This window comes from Pseudopodoces humilis, chromosome 13, assembly GCF_049639895.1.
Source record: "Pseudopodoces humilis isolate 2021_Gansu_Grassland_sample_001 chromosome 13, ASM4963989v1, whole genome shotgun sequence".
Lineage (NCBI taxonomy): Eukaryota > Metazoa > Chordata > Aves > Passeriformes > Paridae > Pseudopodoces > Pseudopodoces humilis.
The window spans coordinates 9,169,458-9,183,044 of NC_142212.1; positions in this window are offsets into that span (position 1 = coordinate 9,169,458).

Genomic DNA, 13,587 nt, shown 5'->3' on the forward strand with positions numbered 1-13,587 from the left:
TGACCAGCAGAAATGTGCTGCCTTGACAGTCAGGACCTGTCAGCCAGACCTTACTTGCTCAGGATTCTTTATGTTGGCATGGTTTGGCTTCACATCCTCACCTGTTTTCTGCAGAGGGGGGAATGTCCCACCTCTCAGAAAGGGATTAATTGCTTGTCTATATTTTTAGCCAGTATAGTCTGAAATTATCTGCAACTGGAGCAAAGGGGAATGTGGCACCAGGGAGGTCAGAACCCCTCAGGGGTAGCTGCACCCTGGTAAGCGTCCAGCTGGAGCTGCAGGAGCAGATACCAAGGAATGCAGGAGCAGGTACGGCACCCAAAGCAAACAGAGCTACCCACAAACCCCACATCTGCACCTCTGCTAATGACACGGCTGGATGGCTCAGAGGAAGCTGGCACAGGTCAGTACTTCAAAGAAAGTACATGTACATCTGGCCATGCCAGCTTCTTAAAATAACCAGATAGCAAGTCTGTTTAATGCAAGGAGAGTAAAACCAAGCCAGTTTCTCACTTTCTTTTTGGCACAGTTCTGAAGTAGAGGGCTTCAGGAGAGCTGTGCAGACGTACCAGCCAAGCTGCAGCAGTGCCTCACCAGTCTCATCATAGACATTTTTCAAGGCTGCACCACATGTGGTGGATGGATGCCCATGCCTGTGTCACCCCAGCCTACTTCTCTGGGGTGAACATAGGCTGATGTCATTGTCAGTAATGACACATGGGCATTTTCTTAATTTCTTTGAGAAATTGGACTGAGGAATGACCTTCCACCAAGTACAGTTAATTGCTAACAGAAACAGGGAGCTGAGGGGTGCCAGCCCTGATGCATAGAGGTGGGGCAGGGGGAAGGAGGGAGACAGCGTAATTCGGCATTCACTTCCCATCCAGGTAAATCTGCAACATTTTCCAGAATTAACTGACTCAGCCCTCCCTGGCTGCCCAGGACAGAGGACCCTGGAGCAGGTGAGTTCTTGTGAGAAGCCATTGGCAGGCTCCAGCATCAGATGGCTGTGGAGGAGGAGCATTGTAGGGATTTTTCCTGGAAAATCATTACATCTTTGACTCAAGCTGCCCTGAGAGAAGCAAGCACTGCCCAGTCCACACTGAGCTGCACAGCAGGGAGGTGATGTCACATCTGTTGGGATCACGAGCCTGTATGGGACACCATTGCCTCCCTCTGCATCAGCACCGTGGGATGTCTCATAAACCACAATTAAATGGTCCCTGCTTAGCTGCTTAGCTCGGGGCATGCAGGACCCCACGCTGGGAAGAGCTGTGAGTGTGCTGGGACAGACGGTTTGGGCTTTGCTCTGTGCGTCACCAGCCTAGGGGGGTGGCTTCTGTGTGGTTTCTCCCCAGAACATTGGCAGCTGACAGCCAATTTTGTCTGTTCCCCCTCCCTGTGCTGTGAGGGTGGTGGGAGATGTCCTGGGGGTCCAGGCAGTGGGCCTTAATCCTCTAGGGATTTCTTCCCCTGCAGTTTCTGCAGAGGGCTGAAGGCTTTGAATTGCTGAAACCAGCACAGCTGAACCCAGAACTTGCTCCTGCCCAGTTGTGTATACAAGAGAATACTGGTGTGGGGACATGTGTGTTGCCTCCTCTCTCCTGCAAGAGCCCTTGCCACTGGGTTGGGAAAGGTTTATTTCCTCAGGCATATTATAACTCATTAATTAGGTAATGGACACTGTGGGCTGAGGTTTGGGTTTCACCCACTGTGGTGTCAAATGGAGGTCAGGCTCTCGGCTCTTCCTCTGCCCTCATTTAAGGGCTCTGGTGCCTGTGGCTGTCATGAGAGCAGAAGGGCATCTCTGCTGCCTGCCCTGAGCTTGGCATGGGCAGGTGTTGGTGCCTGGGACTGGTATGCATGGTATGGCTGTTTGTGATGCAGCAGCTGCTCCTTGGGGTCCCAAGGATGGGGAAAGAACACAGAGGGTCTCACCAGGACATCCCCCAGCATTCCAGTACAAGGCATGGGGGATTGTACAGAGGTTGAGGTGACCCCAGCATCCGCCCATGCTTGGGGTGTTCCCAGTTTTGCCAGGTGAGGGAGGTGGCACATGCTGTTAGCTGGCACAGCAGCAGGATGGCAGCGCAGGCTGCACCCCTTCCTTGATCCCAGCATGCCTACAGCTATTTTTACACCCCAGAAACATTGCATTCCCAATGCCATGGGTTAGAAAAAGTTGTGGCATTAACTAGAGCATCTTCCTCATGACCTGGAAAGGTGCAAGGAGCCAAGGGCTGGTGCTCATTAGTTCTTGGGGACTCAGAGTGGGGGCAATGTGCAACAAAACTTTACCCTGGGATGGAACCTGGTGAAATCCAGGCATGGCCACCCCAGCCCAGATGGAAGAGATCCATCTGCCCCATGATGGCCCATTGCATCGCTGCCAGTGTATCCACTCGTCCTGCAGCTCTCCTCTCTCATTTTAACGTGCTTTTCTCATTTGCTGCACTGTTATTTTGTTCTGAAAGAGCTTCAGGAGATTCCTGTGTGTCCATCCTGCTGGGAGGAAGCAGAGCCACCCTTCTGCCCTCCTTGCTCCCTGGTGTAAGGAGGTCTTTCTTTTCCCCTTTTATTTTAGCACTTTGATGTCATCATAATTTATTTTTGCAGCAGAGTTGTTTTCATGATAAAATGGAAATGTTTCTCATGGGTGGCTTTAGAATGAAAGGCTGAGTGAGGAGGCTAAAAATAACATCATGTTATGTTATGAGTGACTGGGCTGGGCAGGGACTGCTTGCTGAGCTGGCGAGGGGACTTGGTGGTCCCCACGGCTGTGTCCAAGGAGACCCTCGCCAGTGGTTAACCCTTGCTTCACTGGAGCACATGCTCCACCAACCAAGCTCAGGATTGCTTTTCTCTGGAGCTAACCTTGGTTATGCTGCATTAGGGGCAGACATCCCCTCTCCTGAGATGTGGTCCTCCTTAGATGTCCCCTCTCCTTGTGTGAGCTCTTGATGGCTGGATGAGGCCACAGAATCCCACAGGAACATTGCAAATGGCATGGGTGCACAAGGAAGGATGAGTCAGGGCATGCTGAAGCCCCCAGCTTCTCCCCACCTCCAGAAAGGAGAAAGTCAGGAGCTGGTAAGCAGGATGAAGCTGAAGAACCATAACTGAATAGCTGCCTGCCTCTCTCCCCAGGGATGCATTGAGGGCTGCCTCTGTGGGAGTTGGATGTGTCCTGAGCAGGATATGGCTGTCAGCCTTTATCCACTGGAAGTAATGCTGCTGGGGAGAGCTCTCCCAGTAATATCTCTCATTACATGAACTGACTGCCCCGCTAGGAGGAAAGTTCATTCCCGTTTACCCTGTTGACTCATCTTCCCTTTCATCTTCTCTCTCAGATGTAGCTTATTATATGGTTCTATAAATAGGGTTTGCTCCTGATTATATGTGCCCAGCTCTTACCATTCCTTGCCCAGGCATGACGTCAGCAGAGAGCCTCCTGGAATGGTTGTGTAACATTTCCTTACGGCTCTGGAAATGGGAGTGGGTGGGTGAGCTTGTCTGGGGCTGTCTCCTTTTATTCTTGATGGCAATAGCTCTGAGGGTGCTTCTGACCAAATCTCATCACAGCATCCCTTTCTGCTGCTCACTCACATCTCTTCTGTCCTCCAAGTACTGACCCTCAAACTCCCGCTGCTGTGTGTCAGGCTCCACTGCCTGGCTCCCACTGTCCTGGAACTGCAGAGCAGAGCTGTTCAGGCTGTGACCTTGCTCCACAGCAGCTGTGAGCAGCTGGGCAGCATGGCAGATCCCTGTCCTGATGGACAGAGACAATGCAGTCTCTTGGTGTTCCATGCTTCAGTTGCATATTAGCAGAACACAGCATATTTCCCAAGCGTGCCTTCAGAGCCTTTTAAGTGTGTCATGGATGGCAGGGAGACCATCATAGGAGCTTTTCTTGCTGTGTAGGTGCACCTACAGTCACCATGCAGCCATCTCTGACGAGGAGGTGCCAGGCTGGCTGGCCTGGCACAGCAACACTCCCAGGAATCGTCAGCACATTGCTCAAAGGCGTTTGCTATAAATAGATGGGTGGCTCAAACTGAAAGCTGTAATAATGTATGTGCCAGCACAAGATGGGAATGGGTAAACACAGGTGGCTGCTGTGTCCACCAGAGGCAGCTGAGTGACACCACCAGCATCTCACAAGTGTGGCCCAGTGACATAAATATCCTCAGCATGGCTGCAAGGTGGGGAGCAGGATGAGCAAAGCCCGCAGCTCTGATAGGATGGCAGAGTCAGCAGAAATTATGGGGCCTTTAGTCTCCTTGTCCTCAACACAAATCCACACCTGGGAAGTTAAGGACATAGAAAATGATGGCAGGGACTGAGCTGACCTTGACAATGAGCACTGGGGTGCCAGGGATGTCTGCTTGGTAGCAGTCTCTGCACAGTTTGGGAGTTGGTAGTGCAGCTCCTAGCCTGAGGCACAGTGAAGTCAGCTTTTTACTGAGAAATTACTTTCAGCTGCATGCAGGCGGGGTTAAATTGCAGATGAAAGTCAAATATTTACAGCATTCAAATTTGCACAGTGATCTTCCAGGTTGGGAAACCTTTAGTACCGATTCCTATGTTGAACAGAAATGTTGGCAAGCTGGTGGTTTTGCCCTCCTCTGGTCTTGCTACGGAGAGTGTGGACTAGCTAGCCTTGTTTCCCGGTGCTGTCCTTGAGGGATACCAGTTCCCTGTGGGATTTTGATGCCAGTCGCAGTGGGTGAAAGTTCTGGGGTGTGCTGCCAGGTTTTTAAGGCCAGGAAGAACAATGATCTCCATTAAGTGGATGTGTTCCATAATAGGGACTATTGTGATTCTCACATTCCTTGGTCACCATTTGGGTGGTTAATTATCCTTGTTCTTAAGTAAACAGATAATTGTGCCTTATTGAAGGGAGGGTGTTGAAGAGACAAAAGATGGGGTATGGGCTCTGCTTATCTCAACTGCAGTAGCTCCTCATGGACCTGCCATGCAGGATGAGGGCAGATGGCTGATATATCAAGAATGGTGCTGCATCTCCAGACCATGGGCCACCACAGAAGCTCTGCCTTGAACCTCCTAGGACACTTTAAGGAGCCTGTCTCTATGGATCTGGGGTGATTTTGGATGAATTTCGATGACTCAGTGAATAGGGAATTGATCACTCGCCAGCAGGGCTGGCATCACCAGCCAGTGTGAGTGAAATTTGATGGGAACAACCAGTATTTATTGAGGTGCTGGCACTGGAGGGGAAGCACCCTGGTGAGAGCCCTGGGGAAGAGGCTGGGATTGGAGAGCCTGGGTTTCCCTGCAGATTTAGGCAGCAGGCTCTGGGAAGCCTCAAGCTGATAGAAGAAGAAAACCTTATTGCCCTTATGACTGCTGTGCCATTGTTCCTAGTTTTTCTTTGCATTGATGGTTGCAGACTTACTGTTTTTAACTGAGATGCTGGAAACTGCTACAGTGATAAGGAGTCTGTCAGGGGATGTGTAAGCTCATGCTGTGATGTCCCCACTTCACCCTTTCCAAAGCCCTCAGTGATAAGGCAGGAAAATGAAGAACCACAAATTCACACTTTGAAGAACTTCTCTGTTCACCTTAAATAAGGGGTGAAAGACCCTAAGTGTGTTTTCCCATCCTCCCCAGGGCAGCCCACAAGAGTGAGGCTGCCTTGAAGCTGCCCAAATAGAGATGCAGGATTTGGGATTCTGCAGAGGTTGAAGGAAAACTCTCCTGGATGGGAACCTGCACGTGTCGTGGGTGCTCTGTCTATGATGTTAATCGACTGTGGATTGATTCTGTGACACCAACCACGGTAAGGTGGCACAAGCTGTGCTCCAAAAGCCTGGGGATAGGGCAAATAGGACTGGAGCCGCTCCGAGTGTGCTCTGGCTGAGCCACACAGACTGTGTCCCCCGGCCAGTTGTCAGCAGAGGTGTGTCATAGGCTTCACAAGCAAGCATGAAGTGAGCCTCTTGTCAGCTTCCCAAGGATGGGAAAGCCAATGCCAGCCCCTTCAGCTCCCTGTGTCTCCCAGCACGTGTGCACCTCACGGGCCTTGTGCCTCCCCACTGGCACAGAGCCAAGCCGCTTGTGATGAGGGAACCAAAACACAGCAGCCAGGAGGATTTTACAGGCTCTTTCATTAACCTTGGCCTAAATACAGTTTGGTTTAATAATCCCTGCACAGATTGCCCAGATCAGGGCAGCATTTGCCTCATCTCTGAGATGAGAGACAGAGAAAATCATCAGGAATATTTTTTTTCAGAAAACTTCATCATCTCCATGACCCATCTGACAGATTGGTCTAGGAAGGGGGGCAGCTGCCCTGCTCCATGCCAGACACAGCTCACATTCCTCCCATCTCCAGCACAGCTGCTGCACTCACTCAGCTTATGAATCCTGCCCTACTTTGGATCAGCCCACAGCATCTTTGATTTTGAGGTCAGTGACAGCTGCTGGCAAGCCTGCACGCCCTCACGCCGTGTTTACTTTTTAAGCAGCTCAATGTAAATACAGAACAGCTTCCTTGGGCTGCTTTAACTGTTTCAGTATTCCTGAATTTCAGAAGAACTTGGTATGAATTGGGATGGGGCTCACAGCCTTCATATAGCTGTGGTTTTGCACTGGATGAGACTTCAGTTCTTCTGCTTAATTCTGGGTTTGATTATTGAGCCCTTACTAGTAACTGAAGAGGAGACTAGGGGGACTTCATTGTGATCTACAGCTTCCTCTTGAGGGGAAGCAGCGGGGCAGGCACTGATCTCTTCTCTATGATGACCAGTGACAGAACCCAAGGGAATGGCATGGAACTGTGTCAGGGGAGGTTTAGGTTGGATATCAGGAAAAGGTTCTTCTCCCAGAAGGTGGTTGGGCACTGCAACAGGCTCCCCAGGGAAGTGGTAAAGGCACCAAAGCTGCCAGAGATCACAAAGTGCCCAATGCAGAGGCACATGGCATTTCTGGAGTTGTCCTGTGCACGATCAGGAGTTGGACTTGATGATCCTTGTGGGTCCCTTCCTCAGCGATATTCTATTATTCTGTGAATTTGTGATAATTGCTTTATCCTGGGCTCACACATAATCTGCAATCTCCTGTTTTTCCTTTGGGAGATGAAGAGGATCTTTGCAATTCTCTGATGACCTTCTATAGCCTCTCCCCCTTGGGGGATGCTGAGCTTTACTGATGAGGTATTTGCCCCATGCTGCTGACAATGCACCCCCTGCCAGCCCTTCCCCAGGCAGAGGCACCAGGATATACCATGATACACCCTCCAGTCCTTCTCCATTGGCCAACCCCTCCTGCTGCCTCACTGGGAGAGCCTTAGCCCCGTGCTGACAGGCAGCTGGAGAGCAGCAGGAGGCCAGCAAGATGTCATCTCTGTTCTGGGAGAACATGCTGTTCCCTTCTGCGAATGACTCGAGAGGAAGGAATTTAACTCAGAATTTCCTCCTTAAGAGCTCCAGCCCTTGTTCTGGCCAGATGCTTCTGGGAGAGGGATTTTGGCCAGCTGGGATGCAGGAGGAGGGCAGAGAATGACTTTAGAGACAGGATGCCCCGGGGTAAGGCTGCTGAGAGCTTAGATCCCCTTATTTCCTAATTTCTGTTTATGGTTCTGGCACAGATTTCTGTAGCTGGCTACCAGGGAAGTTCTGAGATGGAGAGGTGGGGAGGAGAGAGGTTAAAACACCTTGTGGCTCAGGCAGCCCCTGCAGGGCCCCAGGGGTGCTGGTACACACTATGACAGCATCAGCATGCCTGGGAAGGCATGCCAAGCATTTGCAGCCTCTCTGGCATGCCCATGGCTCGACGGAGATCCCCTGCCCCTCCTTGCTGCCCCAGGCCTGTATCACTTGCCCTGGGAAAGCTGCCCACAGCTGTCCACCCAGGGGCTGCAGGGACCCCCATGTCCTCTTTGCAAAGAGGTGACAGGTGAAGTTTCCTCTTTGCCACGTGGCTGCTTGTGCCACCTTACAAGCTGAGCCACCCTTCCACGTGGCTGGTCAGCACGTGAATTGCTCTTGCCCAAAAGCACGAGCCAGTTGTCAGGCTGGAAATCATGACTTCCCTGCCATAGCAGCTTTCTCTTTTACTTGCTCCAGAGCCATGATGTTCTTATTTTGGCTCAGCAGTGGTCTGGGTTCTGTGAACAGCTGGCATAATTAGTGCTTTTGGTGCCAATTGCTCATCACGGGCATTGAAACCCTTTGCAGATTTCTCTATAAGAAGTAGGTCAGCATAAACTCTGTCTTTGGAAAGAGGAGAAGCACAGAGGATTAATTAACTTGCTTGGTATTGCACAGCTAGGCAATGGCAGTGCTGTCAGAAAGCATCCCTCGGTCCTGGGGGAAGCAGGGGCTCTTGTGGCAGGGTGCTCCTCCTGTCTGCTGGACACTATTGAGAGGCTCCATCCAGCAGCTACCTAGTGCAGCCTGGTTGTCTGCTGGCTGAGTGATAAAGCTCCCATCCTTACAACCTTACAGCTCACGGTTGCTGATGCCTGGATGTTTGCAGCCGCTGCCTGTTTCAAAGCAGCAGATGCTGGCAGTGATGTAACCAGGTACTAAAAATAGCCTGAGGAAGAGTTCCTGAAGCAGCACGAGAAACTGCAGGGAAGGGATAGATGGGAGGACTGAATTCACAAGAAATTACATTCCCAATCAGTGCTGATTCAGTCTATCCACTTGGCATTGCTTGGAATGCTGCTGCTGCAGGGGCAATGGGCCAGGAGCACTTGCTGCTGCCAGCTCCCTGGGTCCTGAAGACCTGATGGAACATGTTCACCCCAGCTGGGAGACAGCTTTGCTTATCCCCATCCTTCCCAACTCTCATGTGGGTCTTGTGGCATGCATTCTTATCCATGGAGAGCTGGTGGGGAAAGCTGGTGGAGAAAACCATACCTGGGTGGTAGGAAAGGACTAAGAGCTTTCAGCAAGGGACAGGAGGGTGCAAGTCACAGCCATGGACACACACGTTACAACATTTTTTTGGGACTGGTCTGCTAGTGAGTGAAGCAATCTGCTTGGGAAGCCCCCATGATCTAACTGTGGAATCTGCAGTAGTTCAGCCCATTCTTCCATGGTGCCCATCACATGAGGCTGAGCTTTCCTCCGTGGCCATGGTCCCAAGGGGACTCGTAGTCCTGGAGCTCACAGCCACTGCCAGCCTGCCCTGCAATATTGCTCTGCCTTCAGCACCATCAGCTCTTCAGGGGGAACAAATCCATTCAAGGGAAGGATTTTGCTCTTCCCTGACTAAAGAGATCTAGATTTATTTTCATATGAGCTAGACCTCCTTGCTTACACCATCCCGGCAGAGTTTTCCCCTTCAAGGTGGGATGAAAATGCTTATCTGCAAAGCTAAAAGGTACATGGGGTTATGTTCTGACTTCAACAGCATCATATCCTCCTTGATGGCTGCAGTAATGTGCATGACTGCTCAGGGAGAAACCAACAGGAGGAGCAGGCAAGGGGAAAGAACAGGAGGAAACCCACATCCAAGCTCCTCTACAGGAGATAAAATGCAAGAGCAATGGGGGGACTGCCTCTGGGGACACACTGAAGGGTGAAAGGGAAAAGGAAGGAGGCTTTGGTTCCTTCAGTGGGGCATTAGTGCTGGAGCATCTGCAGCCCGAGACTGTGGTTATTTGGTTTCTTCAGGCTTGGCAGGCAGGGGACAGAGCTGCTGGTGAGTCTGTGCTGTCACAAGCTGGAGCTACGCTTGATTTCTGCAAGGAAGGAGGTATTGCAGACAACACCTGACCCATCTGCAGCAAGATGGATTGTAGTGAGTGAAGCATCAGAAGCCTTTTCCTTCCTGCACAAAAGGCACCCTGTGATGTGTGAAATACAGACAATCCCCTCTCAATTGCTATTTCTGACAGCTTTTATTTCTCTCATTGGACTTACTGGTGTAAAATCTTGCAAGCATTAATATTGAATTATATTGAATGAGGATGAGAAATTTTAACCAGTTCTTTACCTGAGGGACTCAATGAGAGATGTCTGCAGCTGCTGAGATAAAGCTTTTGACCTTCTCTTGCCTGCAGACACCTCCCAAAAGATCTTCTGAGACCAGCCCTGATCCCACAAAAGTGGGAGTGGGATTTGTGGTGTACCTCTGGGCAAAACCAGGCTGTGCAAAGTGTCCACAGAAGTAAAAATGGCATTCAAAGGCCAGGGGTGGCAGGTTTATAGCAGCTGAAGGAGAAGCTTATTTTGATTTATGTTTATATCTGAACTAACTTACCCCTGCCCTAAATAGTCTGCACTGCTGTGCTGCACTAAGCAGTGCTGGTGACATTTCAGCAGTACCAGGTGGGTAGTATGGTGGGGCATGCATGTGCAGGACAGAAGCCAAAGCCCAGTATCACCCAGCTTGGGAAGTTCCCAAAATGTTCACTTGAGGACTTTCAGCTCTTAGTCATGCTACTGTGCATGCTGGGAGGTGGGCCTGTTTTGCTGGAGGCAAACTCATGAAATTGTGACTGTATAGAGGGCAGAGAGCAGTGCTATGGGGCAAGGTCTGGGTGCCGTGACCAAGACTGAGGTCTCTGGCCACAACCTGGAGCAGAAAGCGCAATCCCAGAGACAGGGATCTGGCCCTAAGCACCCCCATGATAAATGTAAGCATTCCACAAATAATAATACAAATGGAGATAATTAGTCCAGCCTGCTGGAATGGCCCTTGTACCACTGCCTGGCCCTGTGGGATGGAAAAAGGAGCTTATTCACCAAGGAGTGCCTAAGGGAGGCTCAAAAGAAGGAGAATCAGACAGTGAAGCTGCAGGAGATCAGGCTCTGAGGAACAGGGCTGCCTCAGCCTACGAGCACAAGAGGAAACTCAAACTGACGGCTCTTTCTGCCTTCAGCTGCAGCTGAAATGGACCACGAAGCACCACAGCTCTGACAGGGGAGGCAGGAGTGAGGAGCTGACCCACACCTTTGTGTGTTTGGATTTTGACTCTGGCTGTGGTCTGCTGCCCCAAACACAGCCCACCAGCCTGACAAATTCCCAGTACAGCCTCCCAATAGTGCCCAATAGAAGGCCATGTGTAGGTGATGCCACTGTGCCAGGGTATGCCTTGCCACACAAGGGCACTGTGTACCTCCAGTGTTACCTGTGCCCACCAGGAGCTGGGGTCCTGTCTGTGCATTTAAAGGCTTTGCCTTGCCCAGCAGGAAAATTTAGAAAAGATTGTACGGAAAAAACCCTCTGGCCTCTCCTAACCTTTGGGAACTTGCTATCGTTGTATTGTTCTTTTTCTGTGTTTTTTGGCAAGTTGTTTCATCCTACAATAGCACATGAATTCTGCCGTGACAGCAGATCACTAGGTAGGAGTCCCACTGGAGAGTTACAGCCTGGGCAGACAGGACTGGTGAAGGGAGGGCAGTGAGGGGACACAGCTGAAACTGGCATTTTAATGTCAGGAGACTGAGCCAGATCTGTTAGCAGCCCACGGACACTGTTTCCAGAGTGCTGTATGGAAGATGGGCAAGACAAGCTTTCTGAGGCTGGGGATCTCATCTCAAACCCACAGGAGTGGATTTGGGAGTGAGTCTGTCAAGAATCCTTGTTCTCTGAGGAGGCTCCTGTGTCAGGCTAGGCAGTAGCTGGCACGTATTGCTGGCTCAGAGGCAGCTCTTTGTTGCTGCCCTCTTTTCTGATTGCACTCCTTCTTCTTCCCCAGGCAGCAGAGCAGGCTGCAGCAGGATGTGGGCACAAGCAGCCATTTCAGACTCCCGCAGAAACCCAACAAGCACAGGCAGCTGGGCTGTAATACTCAGTCCCTTCCAGCAGTGCACTGCTGCTGGCCCCATTACCAACACAGGTGGCTCACAGGTGCTCCCTGCTTGTCTGAAGCACAGCAAACAAATTAAACCTTAAACCATAAATTACAGATGGTTTTTGGCTGTGGTTCCTGGGTCTGGTCAGATCAGTTGAAGGGAACTTGGGGTTGAGAGAACCCTTTCCATTAATTCGAGCCTTTTTTAGGAAAGCACTGATCCTTCACTTGCAATCCCTCACACCTTGCCTGGTGTAGCAGCAGCTGTCAGGACTCCATCCCTGTAGCTCTTGAGAAATTGCAGAGCTGTGCTTCTATCCAGTAAAAAAAAGTCCACTTGTGTTTTTCTTATGTGACCCACCCATCAATATGCAACTGCTCAGGAGTAAACAGAAAAGTGCCTGGCAAGGGACAGTGTTGCCCAGAGGATGACTGAACTGCTGGGGCTTTGCTGGCTTTGCTGCTGCCCTATGCAAAAAAAAATCCCAACCCATTGCTGTCCTTCTTCTCCTAGCTCCATTCTCATAATTACTGTTTTTGACCTTGGAAGGACTGAGGATTGAGTATGGAATCTATTTCCGTGCAAGACACCTTTAAAGCATGATGTTTCCCTGCTACTTCATTAAGCACTGTCCTCATTTAGTGGCCTGGCTTTTTCAGTCCTGAATCAGACACATCCTCTGATGAAATGTTTTGAACGTAAATAATAACTAGAACCATGCACACTAATTTGAGCTACCACAGGCACATAAAAATGGCACAGACCACACCATGCAGACAAAGCATGGGATTAAGATTGTTGGTGAGGAATATGCAGTTAGAACACTGAGTTGGGTTGAAACTGGGTTGGTGAGAAGTGGTTGAATTTTGGGAGGTTCAGGGTCTCGGTTTTCATATAAATGAAACTTTGCAACCGTCACATGGTAAGAATAATACTGAATTAGGGAACTTTATAACAGTCCACTGCTTCCTGTAAAAGGTTCAATTCTTAGATCCTTAGCATGGGAGATGAAAAAATAAAAAATGCATTAACATTCTGCTTGAAGGTGTATCCTCTGGATTGTGGATTTGACAGCCCAAGAGGGAGAAGCTTACTCTGCTGCTTCCTGTATTGTATCAGCTTGGTAAATAACAGGAAGTGCTTGTTCTTTTAAACTGTCAGTCTGACACTTAATTGTACATATGTATATATATACACAGTGTACACAAGGGAGAGGAAGGTGTTTGTGGAATCAGAACATTTGTTGCCTATTTGTTTTCTGAATGCTTCTGGCAGCAAGAGAAACTGCCTGCATGAGCAGATCCTCACTGGCTTGAATTGCATCTCCTTTGTCTTGGTGAGGAAGAGGAGGGTTGAGTTTCCTTGCTACTACAGTGACTCCTGAAGCTACAGCTCCTTATGTTGGCCTCAGGCCATTGCTCAGGGGAAAATGCTCTCAAGAAGTGCTGCAGGGTCACCTGGACTGCCATGCAGCCAAAGGATCAGCCTTCCTTGTGTGTCTGGGAGCACAGCTAGCTGGAGGTTCATCCTGGACCTGATGGCATGGGGGGCTGGAAGTTTAGGAAGTGACTCTAGGAGGTATGCAGGCAAGAGCAGTGTGGGAATGAAAGGCTTGCCAAGCTAAACTCGATGCTTATTACAGGCATGAACTGTATCAGGGAAGCTGATCGTGGAGGAGGTAGGAGATGCCAAGTAACTTGAATAGCTTGGAATTACTCCCCCACTAATTAAGAGGAACGCAAAGAAGTACAGCGAGGAGTGAGGCTTGAGGAAACCTATTGCTGCTGTGAGCATGTGGGAGTATTCCCAACCTCTG